General features: G+C 33.2%; 1 protein-coding gene across 30 annotated transcripts in view; it reads left to right on the forward strand.

The window, feature by feature from the left end:
• Positions 1-13,903, forward strand: part of KCNMA1 (potassium calcium-activated channel subfamily M alpha 1) — a 475,240-nt gene that overhangs the window by 285,820 nt on the left and 175,517 nt on the right. The gene's annotated exons all lie outside the window — the stretch shown is intronic.

Genomic DNA, 13,903 nt, shown 5'->3' on the forward strand with positions numbered 1-13,903 from the left:
TCTTTTATAGAAGTATAATATTTCCAGTTTTATACAGAAATGTAAAGATACAAAAATGATCTATGATTCAATGTTTTATGAAAGGAGCGTAATAGATTGTATAACTATGTTCGGGTTCACACTATAGTGGTTAATAATACACCAAAGAAGAAAGCAGTAATACAGCCAGGAAAGATGATTACAAATTATCACATGGTTAGTGTCTTCATCATATTCTTCTACTATGTGTGTAAAACTAAATAATGCTTTTTGAAGAAGAAAATGTGATACAGTTTCATATTATATGATAGGAAATAAAATTCAGAATGTTAATAACAAATGAACTTACCCTTAAAAGAAAATTGCTCATTTCACTAGCTGTCACTCAATCCAAGATTGTTTTTGGTATGTGAATTAGAAGGATATGTTTTCGTACTTGAAGCTGACATATCGGTTTCCCAGAATTTTCAGATTTAAATTGGAGGTGAAGGTGAGAAGGTGATCTAAGAGTAAAGACTAGAAATTAGAATCACAGTATCCACAGAAAACGAATATGAAATGAGAAAATAGCACACATGGGAAAAAAAAGGAAATGAGGCAAAGAGGTAATTATTTGAGATGAATACCATTTGTGATTGCACAACAGATGGACTCATGGTGACATGACAATCTAACAGTACCAACAAGAATAACGAGAGACCTTGAACACTTTAAAAACTATCAAGGAGAAACTTTTCATGATCCATGTCATTTTACAGGCAGAGTTAAGTGTTGTACTTATATTTATTTGTGGGTTTGAAAGGATTTCTGTTTTTTCTTAATTGCACCAATGTCACTTTTCCTGGATTTCTTGTTTATAGTTCCACTTCACCTGTTTTTTGACTGAATCCTTTTAAGACATTTATCACCTGCTGAGACACAGTTTTATTATTATTATTATTATTATTATTTTATGTAGCTGGCTTAGGCGTGACATATTTACAGTGTTTGAGCTTTGCATTTCCTTTCACTGTGTCTATTCCAGAGCAATTTCCGCTTGAGGGAAAATCATCCTTACTGAAATATTTTACTAGTTAAAAAATGTGAATTATTGGGGTCTGTGACAAATGTAATTTAGACCAGAAAGTTATTATTTTGTGATGCTGTGATGAAAGAGTTTTTAATCAAATACACAGAAGTGTATTAATGAAGACTGTCTGTTCTTTTACAGAATTATTGTATTAATAATTGTATTGTATTAATAATTGTATTATTCTCTTTTTAAAGAGACAGCTAAATTTACTCTGCTGAAGCCAAATGCTTGGAACATACTTATGGAAGTATGGAAGGACAGGAATTGTGGGTGAAAGGAATAAGAGGGTGTTTTGAGTGTAATACTTAGTTTCAGGTTAGGTGCCCGCTTTTCCTTTTTCTTTTACATATTTTTGTAATTGAGGGAAAAATGCTTATCCAGAGGATGATTCAAAACATGTAAGTTTGAGTTTCTGCTCCAAGTATTCCCATGGATATAGGAATTGCAGGGATTTTAGTCTTCTAGTGAGGCTAGTAAATAGGGAATGCTTAATGTTAGGCAACACAAAGACCATCTAACAGGTTCAAAATTCACTCTATCCCAGCAATTCTTTGCATGTTTAGGAATCAGTTACTGATGAAGCAGGGTTCCTTTCTATACCTTACATTTCAAAATAATTCAGGAGCCCAAATGTGGTAAAAATAAATTTATCTGGAATGTATAGTGCACGAGGGTCTTTCCAGCTTATTTACTACTAATTCATTTTAGTCAGTTGTGATGAGTTGTCTAAGTATTAAACAATGAAAGTCACCAGAATGTGTCTTGAATTCCTGATTTCACAAGAACCATTGGGGTTTAGCTAACTAATAATAAAGTAAATATGAACACATACTTTAAATAGTATTTCTTTTTAAATGCACTGTCCTAAGTCAAAATTAAGTTTGGTCTTCAGAGCACTAAATGCTCATAGAAAGACATGTAGTAGAGGACGTGTCATCTGAATAAATAATTTTTTGTATACGGTAGTGGAAAGCCAGTTGGTTTTCTTCCTACTCCTATGCTAGTTCAGAAATGCCACTATTAAACCATTATTTAACTCAGTATGTGAAGCTTTCCCCTTTTCCTGATTCTCTTTGGGGTTCAGTTGTTCATGAAATGTATTTGTGTATCTCATAATTAATTTTTCAGTCAGTATTCATAAGGGATGATGTTTCAGACCTAATCCTCAAGCTAGCTTCCAGTATGCAAACAAAATTCAGAATTTAAAAAGGATCAGATTATGCTTTACCATCAAACTGTTCCTGTGAATGGTAGGGTGTTTACTGTCTAATATAAAGCTGAAGGCACAACAGCACTTAAAACCTACAAAAATAACACATCTTTACATTTGATATATCCCTTTAGAAAAGATTTCTAGTGTATCATTTTTCTTAGCTGTCAAAGGGTAGCACAAGCAAAGAGAACATACGAGCAGAATACAGCTGGCACATGGAATGATCTGCATACTATATTATTGAAAGAATAGGTGATAAGTAGAGAAAGGGAGGAAATAAATCTGTAAACAATTCAGTGATATACTGCAATAGTCAGTGGAGTTAAATCCGCTATGCTGAGACTTAAAACTGTATAGTTAAAAACATCACTGTGTTTTCAGATGAAGTTCATTTGCATCTAGATCCCCTTGACATTTCTCCAACACTGTTTTGCAAACAGTAGCAATTGTGCAGATACTTACATGTAAACTAAAGTTATGCTTCATAAAATCATAAACACTTCTTGCACCACGCTGTACAAGAAATTTGTTGATAGTGGTAAAAGGACAATTCTCTACTTCAAGCACAGGCTTCTGTGAAATAGAGAGAATCTTCCCAAGGGAAAAATGGTTATGCAAAAGATGGAGTTTCTGGCTACAAAGATTTTACAAGTCATTTTCACAGTTATATTCAACCAAATAATTTCAGTGAATTACTGTCTATGTGCTTTCTTTACAGTCTAAGTGAAGGTAGGCTGAAAATGCTGTTGGAGGAAAACAAAAAAAATTCCAGTGGCAGAAATGATGCCATGACAAAACTCATTTTTTAACACAAAGTCATTATGATCTGAGTGTTACAGTTAAGTTTTAGATCAGATCTTTTTTTCTTTGATAGCTTGCAGTCTACTAAGCTGGAGAGCCCTGCAACGCATGAATATCTTCCAGCCTTATTCAGTAATGATTTACAAACACTCTACACTCCACTTGAAACAGTTAGTCTATCTTCCGTGATAGCAAAGGCACTTCAGATAACTGAAATGCCTTTTATCATGCACTTGCATGATTATTAAAAATAAAGTATTAAAGTTATGAACAGATTGTAATAAGGAACAAAGGAATGAATTGCCTTGACAGGGTGATATTGATAGAGGAAGATTAGGTATGTAAAATCATCTTGGCTTCATGTTTACAAGAACATGTGAATGAGGAACAATTGACTGTAGAACTACAGTGATTTAAATAAAGCCTTAGTAATTACATAGATATATGATAGTTTCCCATACTGAATCATTGAATCACAGAAGAAAAAGATCCATTTCCTTTTCTTGACTATATGCTTTCAGTGCTTCATCTGTTCTGCTGTTAGATTCCTAATAGATTCTACTATCAGAAGGATTTTTTCATCATCTTTCTCTACTGAAACTCCCTGTCAGTCTAGTTTGCTGCTGAAGGTGTGCTATTTTTTCAGAAAAATAGTTCAAGATTTACAGTGGGAAAAAGAAGACAGACAATAGACACAAGTGTAGATATATTCACAGCATAGAGAATGAATCTCTCTGTGTGTATGGCAAGAGAACTTAGCAAAAGAGGGCTTCCCTCCCCCCCCAAGTTCTTGTTCAAATCCTGTCCATGTACTCTTACAGAAGTCCCAAGTAATTTTGTTCTGACTTGTTGTTTCAGTATCAATTCCTGGTCTCAGAAGATGGTTTCCAATGTCTCTGGTAGACATTCAGCTATTTTTATGAGTCAGAGAATGAAATTAGTTTCCCTCTGTGGTTAGTGGAAAGAGATAAATGATGAGAAAAAACAGTGTCTCTTATACAGGGTTTAAACAGAAGATGCAAATGCCTCCTGGCCATCCAGCAAGTGTGCTTCAAGATGAAGCCTTAGTTAAAAGTCTGTGTGGGGAAAACTGACCTGGAAAACAACATTTATTTTGATACCCTGTAGTCATTTTTTATGTAACCTCTACAGAACAGCTCAGTCTGAAATTGAATTCACAGAAGACTTAATACCTTTTGGAAAATGGTATGGAACTTAGAGCAGTACCTTAGTTACAGTGACACAAAGAAGTGCTCTAATAACTGAATAGTGGGGATACCAGTGAGGTAGATGAATTATAAGAACCAAACTTTGTAATAATTTCTTGTGTTTTGATGTACTCGCAGCTCTCAAAAGTATACTTGTTTTAGCACATTTAATTTGCAGTCATTTTTTTCAGTGATTTTGTTTAAGTATTATGTATTTCTGCCACCTATTGGTGAGAACTTCAAATACGCATCCAAATTATAGAATATTTATATCTTTCACAGCAGGTTTTTTTTTACAAAGCTAGTTAAAACATATTATGCCGTTTTACTTGCATTAGAAGTTATACATAATGGAAAAATTTTGTAGGAAAAATGTATTTTTTGTTTATGTGCATGTGCACTAGTTTTATGTGCAGTAACATTTTTTGTTGACTTCAAAACTTCAAATGACTTCAAACAGGTGTAAGGATTTTTGATGACAATCATCTTTAATAATCTATCTGCTTGGTCATTTGGCAATAATATGTCATTGAAAAGACTATATCACATATGTATTATATTGAAGACAATGTTTTGCTTTCTTCTAATCTAACCTGAACTTGAATCAGTTCAGATTTCACAGAGCATGTGTGCTTTGTCAGGGTACCGGATAGTGATATTTCATAACAGACTTTTGAGTTGGTAAATTAATAGGAAAATGTAAACTTATGACAAATAGGTATTTGTGATGACATCCAGAACTAATTCTAATGAGTATTGTTGCAAGCAAACAGACAAACTTCACTCTCTCTCTATTCCACTGATGAGAAGTCAAAAAAAGTTAACCAAAAGACACAGAAGCAGAGAAACACTGAATAGAAAATTGACCCTAAATTCATTCTGGTTACTAGTCCACTCTGACTGGAGGGACCATACATAGGGGGCACTCCAGTTTTTCCAGTGTGAATAAGTGGCAGTTCCAAGCTAGTCTCACTCTGTGAGTGTTGAATAGCTGTCACAAGTTGATATGATAGCTGAAACCAAGTTTAGTGCTTTAAATGAAAGTGCTTCTAGTGTACCTGGTTGAAGGGATGGGCTACTTTGACCTTTTGCATCTCTTCTCCTCCTGTCTCCTTCTCAAATGAAAAACTTATTTGAGACAGAAAGTATCTTTAGTGGAGAAAAATTCAGTCATAAGTTTATAGTTACCTATTAAAATGCATAGTTTGTTGCTTTAGATATGATACCAAGCGCTGCTTGTTCTTTACATTGTCATCCTAGCTATTTACTAGCTTACTACATTATCATCCCCTAATATCATCTGTTAACTTTATTAATGTGGATTTTATTTTCACTCCAGAATATTAATAGAAGTATAAAATAATTTAGAGTTAAGAACCCATCCCTGACAAGATTGTCATGGAAGGCATGCCAGATTCATTTAAAGACTTACTGGTCCTTGGTCTGTTTAATGGATGCTGTAGCAATGCTGAGTAAACCACATCAGTATTTATAACTTTACCTCTCAAATATGAAATCGAATGGAAAAGCTACAGGAATAAGATCTTTTTTCTAAAATGCATACAGAAGTATAATTATTTATAGTAACCTCCTAATTGCTTTTTAATAGATTTTTTTTTCCTGTGATTTGATTAACTGTGGTCTGTGGTTACTTCTTTTAAATATGTGAAAATAATATTAACTTTCTTACATATTCCTGGAACTACAATAGACAATGCCACACTCACTGAAAACCAACGTTAAGTAGTACCCAGAGCAAAATTTTAAAATGACTGAATGTGAAGTATCCAGACATAATGACTTAAATATGTTTTGCTTAACAGATGTATTTAGCATTCTCCACAGTTATTTTAGGAGGGCGAGTATTGCTGTAATTACATGATTGTTTTTTTTCTAAATAAATCATGTATGGTACACACTTCTGCCTTGCTTTTATAACTATTGAAATGTCTACCAGCCCCCTACTAACATAAAGCTGCAATAATATTTCTTTTATTTGCAATATGCAATAAAGTCTTTAACTCTTAGTTAACATAGCTGGTAAACACTTTTTTTTTTCTCCATGTGTACTACATATAAAAAAAAAAAAAGAGCTAGACTTTATATTATCTGATATACCTGAATTGTATATTGTCATTATCTGTTAATGTTCTGTCTCTGAACAGCCCTCCCCCACCATGTTTTCATCAGCAAGGCCTGGTCAAAGTGGGAACACTTCAGGAGACTTCATTTTGGATTGTTTAGTTGTAATATATATGTGAATCAAAGAAAAGTCAAGAGAGGATTGGATAAAGATTTACACTGTTATTATAAAGTACAATAGGAGAAACTTAACTGTGTATTTAGTTGCACTGTTTGACAATTGCCTGGTAGGCAAATATCCCATTGAGACAGGGAGAAATACTTCTTGACCTTCTCTGCTTCAGCAGAATTCTGACCTTCATGCTTTTGTGATATCACAGATTAACACTTGGATAGATTTGTAACAATGCTACATTCCTCTATCTGTTCCTTTATTCACTATGCAATTTTTGCATCAGTACTCTGATGCCATAAAAAGTCAGGTGACATGAAGAGAAGTAAAATTTGGGATATAGTGATAAGTGTTCTTCTGGCTAAAGTATCTAAGGCTTCTTCTGAGGATTTGAACTGCAGGATTTTTTTATTTTTATTTTTTTTTTTACCATCTGGCAAAGTTTCATACAATATTGAGACAAGTCAAGAAAACAGTATCTTTCATGAGTTGCCGCTTGTTTCACATCAATTTTTGAACTCCTAACCTTCTCTAGTACTTCTTTATTTATAACATCCATGCTTACATTATACAGGGCTTATTCTTGATTCACAGTCGATCCCCAGACATTCAGAATTCATTAACCTTGGTATCACCTTCAGCAGTGTTTTGTATCATGCTGTCGCAAATGTAAATAACAAAAATAAATACACATCAGAGGAAATTAAGTCCATGAATGGAAGGACATTCCTCCACTTCATAAAAGCGTCAATGAAATTATCATCTTCTCCATAACAGCTTGAACTGCAGTGGTGTACCTGATGGATTTCTTAAAAGACATTACTGACAAAGCTAACGATGCTCAGAGGGCAGTGTTTGCTTGCTCTTTGTGTGCATGCTTTAGCATCTTTCTGTTTCCCATTTTTTTCTGTTCAGGGGAGTTTTTAATTTAGAACAGTGTTAAATGAGCTGTTACTAAACTTTTGAATATTTTTTTTTTCTTTCAGGCATTTAGTTTTTAATTCTTTTTGAACGAATCAGTACAATGTGTTTGCAAATGTTACATAAGCTTATGTTACATAGAAAACATTCTGCACTAAATCTATCTACCAATCTTCTGATTTGTTATCTGTAAAGGAATACAAGGCCAAAGAATTCAAATTTTCTCGGTATTTATGTTCAAACTGTCTAAGCTTATCTTGCCTTCAAGATTGCACATACATTTGCCAGAAATAGGCTTTCATATGAAATCTTCCTTGCTGCTACTTCAGGTCAGAAGCAGAAATATTGGAAAAACAGTCTATTTGATTTCATCAGCAATTTTAGTGTTGTAAGTAAAACTATGGCATATAAAGATCAAAACCAGAACAACATCTCTATTTATAAAATAAATAAATAATAATAAAAACCACAAAAACAACCAACCAAAAAAACATACACACAAAACCGCAACTCTTAAACTTGGGAAACTCTGCTTTTCTAGATAAGTAAAACTTCCCATATGTAAAACTTTTTTTCCCCTAAACCCTAATTTCCTTAATATTAGGTAATTATATTGCTTTTCTTTTAAATCAGACTCTGTACAGTAAGGGAGATGGTAGCATGCAACACAGGATGAGATCTAGTACACAGCATTTTGCTCAGCATTGTCCTATAAGGAGTGCTGTTTTTATAAACAATAGTATTGTAGAATCACTACAGAATTTAGCTGAAAAGCATCATCCATTCAGTGTTTTAAATGCCAAGATTGATTTCAAGGGTTTTTTTTCAAGTTAGGATATCTGCAGATGACAGTTTACCTAAACAACAGGAAAATGTTGTAGTCTCTCAGAAGCAAAAATGACAGAGCAAAAATGGTTTAATCTACTGCATTATGAGGTTTTTGAAGTATATCCAAACAACCAGTGGTTATTTGTCCATTATCACTTCAGTTACTCAGCTGCTCAGAATAAATTTTCAATCAACTATTGTTTTCTTCCTAATTGCTGGTTATGTTTTCCTTTCTTCAACCCCTTACTATGTAGAACATTTTCCTTCAGAACTGTATGTCTGATTTTTTGTGTGGAGATATGTTCATGCTGCACTGCCTTTCCAATCACAGTGCATCCAGCATTTAATGGCATTCTCAATTATCTACAGTGCTGCCATTCAACATATCATGTGCTTGATATTCAACATATCAGGTCATTCAACATATCATGTGCTTGAAGATGCATTATAATTTCAGGTAATGCTAGACTTTGGGGATGGGGGATGCATACCTTCATAACCTAGCAGAAAGGGTTTTGTTGTTTGTTTGTTTTTATTTTGTTCTGTTTTTTAACAGTTAGCCAGCTGTAATGTTACCGATGAAGTATGGCATTGACATTGTGTTGATATCAGAGCGAATGTTTTCACATTATATCAGTTTGCTCATTTTTACTTAATTCTGTTCTGGGGTGCTTTTCTCTAAGGAACACCAAGTCAGTCAATAAAGCTAAGGATGTAATGCTGTTTCAGCCTTGTGACACAAGAGGAAATAATCATAATGGGATTAATGCAAAATACTAATATGATTTGAGTATGTATTCTCTCTTTCTTTTTTGCAACTTTCATATTTATTTTTTTCCCTAATTGAACTTTTGTGACCCTTTCCTATTCAACATACAACTTCCATAGCTATTATTGAAATTCTAAATCCTATAGGGATTTTCGTCAATGTGCTGTTACTTAAAGGCTGCTGTAAGTAGTAGGTATGTTCTTTAAAAGTTCACTTTTTAATTAGGCACTTAAATGATTAATTATAGAAGAAATAAAACAAATTGAGATAATTTACTATTCTTATTAAAATTTGTATAACATATATACGTTTTGTATATTTTTAATATATAATTTATGTACAATTAAATTGATATTATTTGAACTGTTAAAGCATAGTTAATGAAACACTTAGTAATAGCTAGATATATGGTTAGGGCAATTCTAATTCAAGAAAAAAGTTTACAGTGGTTAGTTAGCAGGCAATATATATCATGATAGTGTGTCAGTCAATGGAAATCTGAGTCTCTACACCGAAGATATTACAAGTATAAGTTAAATGAGATGGGATAATTTGTAAATGAAATAGTGTGATTCCAGCTTTTTATTTTCTATAAAATTTTATATTAACACTGAGTTTGGATTCTTCTGCCTGGCTTCACTTTCCTTCCTGTTATGAGCAAAATGTCTTCACTGTACTGCACTGTAAAATGTACAAATGTACAGCATTGTAAAAACAGACACACCTAGAAAATGAAAATGAACCAAGAAAACTTTTGGAGTCTCTCATACTCAAACTTACTGTAGAAACATATCTAAAGCAAATGGTATACAATTGTATGGAGGATGGATCCTGTAAGAAATATGTTACTATCACTAGAAAAGATCAAATGAGTGTATTTGGAGGAAGGCTGTCTTCTAGGAAAACATCAGAGACACACGCTTTTCTAGAAACAGTTTCTAATCTTCTCTGACAGAACATATACATTTTCACTATCTGTTCTTAGTGTTGATAATTCTGTGGCAATATATTGGTAATTGATGTTAGTCTTTTTTATTACTGAAAGAATTTGTGAACAATAAAAATGGCCTGAGAATTTGCATCTCAGCAGTCACATCACAGGCAGTTTTTGTCTGAAATTAATTTGAAGAGTGACACTTTAAATACTATTCTCTTTGCTGGATTTATTCTGGATTATGCCTTAGTGCTGAATTGAATCTTCCAGGTCTCAGATTTTGTATATGAACACATTATAAGACTGAATAGGCAAAGACATCTTTTACTACTGACATGAGGTGAAATAAGGGATACTGATAAGTGATGCATGGACATACATGACAACCATATTCCCCAGAAAGTGAAAACACCATAATCTTTGACTTCTGAGAAATTTTATAGCTAAATTCTTAATCTAACAGCTGGTGTGAAACATTCTGGTTTTTGTTATTACAGTATAAATTTACATTACATGCAAGGAGTCATTCTCTATAGTGAGAAAAAGGGCATCACTCATTTTTGACAGGCATAAATATTTTATGAAGTGTTTGGCACACATCTGTCAGAAATTGAACTTTCTTTTCACACTTGCATCATAATCGCATACAATTTTGTGGAGTATCATTTTCATAACCTGTTTTTCATAATTAATATGTATGTATATGCTCAATTCTATTCTTTAAATGTTTCATTTATGTGCAATTCAAAGGTTAAAGAAAGTTGCGTACAAATTGATTAGAATGGAGAGATATGAAACCTTTTAAGGTCTTATTTCATAGTATGCTCATTGGTTCTTTGACGGTTATGGCCTTGTGACTCACAGGCAGAATTGCTTGTCTTTGTTAAAATAAATAAATAAAAAAATGAAAAGTCCTGCAGCATGAGTCAGGCTTTAGATCTGGCTTTTGTCCTTCCTTTATTCTTGCCTTTATTCTTATCATTCTGTCCTGCCCCATGTTTACAGCCTCTCAGAATATAATATTCTTGATTTTAGTGCAATTTGTTCCTGATATATGCCAGGGAAAATTAAACAAGATGCTAACTTGTCATTTCTTCAGGAAGTGAAATTACTTTATTCTGAGCTGTAATGGACACTTCAAAAAACAACCCCAAAATTTCCAACCTTCAGTGCCACCTGTCTGCAAGTTCAGCTCACTGAAGTGTAACTTCTGATTTCAAGGGTCATATTGATTTTAGTAGCATCATCATTTAAACTGTCCAATTAATATATTCTCCAAAATCAAAGAAGTAAAAAAGGCATCTTTTACATCCTTTTTGAGTACAGACTTCATTATCTAGAAAGGATTATACAACTGTAAGGAAAAAAAAAAAAGCAACAAGATACTAATAACTTCATTTTCTCCCTGCCTTCCCCCCCACCACGCCAGGGTGGGCATGAATATTGCTTATCCTTTCCAAAGTACAATTTTTACAAGATAAAAAATTCTCTGATTTTATGTGAAGATCTACTATTCACTCAGTCCTGGAGTATATCTCTGTTTGTTATATGGAATGTGACATAGTCATTGCCTGAAGTGGTATAAACTAAACATGATTTTACGTTAAGGGAGAAGACAACAAAGGTAATGTTTATGCATGTAGTGACTGTTTTTGTTGCTGCTAGTGCCAAGCTTTCTGAGTGTCATTCAATATCTTAAGATTTTGTTTTAGACTGAAAGATAAAAATAATGTATGTACATACATTTTTTTTTTCAGGAATTTAAGTTTGGACTTTAAGTTTGGACTTGAAGTTTACCTTCTAAATCATTTATTGAGAGTTAAGACATCAGATCGTTCTCGTTCTCTCATAACTCACTGACAGGTTACAGCTTTGTAACAAAGACGTAGTTGTTGGCCAACCTGTATAGTTTTTATATGCATACAAACCATTTTTTTCCCCCTCTGGGTAATACTGTGGATTTTTTGAATAATACTTTCATGCTTTTTGAAGCACCCAATTCCTGCACAGCTAAAATGAAGGCAGAGCTCAGCTGCTTGCAAGTAATATTCTTGAAGTAGAAAATTATGGCTTAAGTATGATTTACCTTCCCATCAGTGAGGGAATATAGTCAATGCCTTCCTGACGCATTGTATGGAGGCTAGACATTAAGCACATGTTCTCATGTATAACATTTTTCTAAAATGCTAAAGATTTGACTAATTATCTGTAGTCCATAATGTTGCCCTGTGTTGCCTGATTTGCTTTATTTAAATCACTATCTAAAAATCGTTTCATTGATTTTCAGTGTTAGGGAATTTTCTGCTGGAGGGTTTACAAAGAGTCGGCACAAGCATTACAATTTTAGTTTTACTTGCCTTTGTTTTCTTTGAAGAATTTTTAAAAATACAAGCAATAAAAATATGGCCTTATCTTCCTGCATGTTATATTTTTTATTGTGAAAATTTCACGACGTTTGAGAACTGTCCTTTATCCTATTTATATTAGAGTTGGGAATCAAATCTTTTTTTTTTTTTTTTTGAAGGGATCAGATATAATTGAAGAACCATCTTTGTTTGTTTGTTTTAACCCTATGCCATTTGGATGTAAAGATGAGGTCTAGATAACATGTGGGGTTTCTCCGAATACAAATTTAACAGCTAAGATTGAGATTGAGAAAACTCTTCTATGCAGTCCTGAAGATTAATTTACTTTTTTGTATTGCTGAAATGATAGTGGGAAATTGGTTCAGCACTGAGACTGGTATCTTGTGACTGATCTGTACAGTAATCTTTAACACCTTACAATGAATTGCTTGCTGCTGAATCTGGAGAAAACAAGGCCACCTTACCTGTTGAATTCCTATCACAGTCACATCTACTGTTCTAAAAAGTTGGTCAGGACAAAATTTCAGGTTTTGGTCAAACACTTATGAAGCTGCTCATTGTTTCTTTCATTCACTTTTTAACTAGATAATAATCATGTTAAAAAAAAAAAAAAAAAGGATAGTCCCCTAAGCACTGATTGTTTCTGTTTAATTAAAGCTTTTCAAATGTGCCATTGAAATTAACCTGTAATATGTGCATTGCTGCCTGTTTAGATTAGATAAAATAGATGGTGGAGAACTAAATGGAAATGGTGGAAATGCTAAAACTATCCTAGAAGAAGCCTCTGCACGGGACGTGAAAGTAAAAAACATCTCTGCATGGTAATTAGTAATTGAAACTTTTTGGAAATTAATAGAAACATCTGTCTGTGATGCTGATTAGTCCTTCTCAGGACTAATGTTGTCATCCTCCTGCTAATGAAGTCTAGATTAATATTTTTAACTTGTGAATCAGGTTTATTTCAGATGTATTTCCAGTTTTTATTTTATTTTATTTTTTAGTTTTATATTTTGATATATGCAACAGATTTAGCAGTGCACTGAAACAAAAAGGGGGAAAATCAATAAAAATCTATCATCCCCTATGCCAGAGAGCTGAAAGAGTTAAAGAAATACTGTCAGATTACTAAAGCCAAAATATAGGTTATGTAAACAAAAAGCTTGGCTATTCCAATTTATTACTGGAACACTGATTTGCTTTAGAGATATTCTGGGCTCACAAGACTAATGGATTCTACACCCAAACATTTGCTGTACCAAGTACAAAGTACACTAATGATAGCTTTAAAATTGAATAAAAACAAGATTATAACTCTAGTCAAGGTGAAATATAAAAAGAAAGAAAAATAGTATGGCTTACGTGGTAAAAAATAAGTAGGATGTTCTTTCAGTTTGAGCAGTACAGGATGTGATTAGTAACACAGATAAGTACTACCTTGTTAAAATCCTTCCAATCTGAGAGGAATAATTCAAATACTCACAGATATTTTTTATATATGTCTGCATGCATTTGTACAGATTTAAACACTACCTACTGGACTCAGGGGAGCTTTACTATT

The sequence above is a fragment of the Anser cygnoides genome, chromosome 7 (assembly GCF_040182565.1).
Source record: "Anser cygnoides isolate HZ-2024a breed goose chromosome 7, Taihu_goose_T2T_genome, whole genome shotgun sequence".
In the NCBI taxonomy this organism is placed as follows: domain Eukaryota; kingdom Metazoa; phylum Chordata; class Aves; order Anseriformes; family Anatidae; genus Anser; species Anser cygnoides.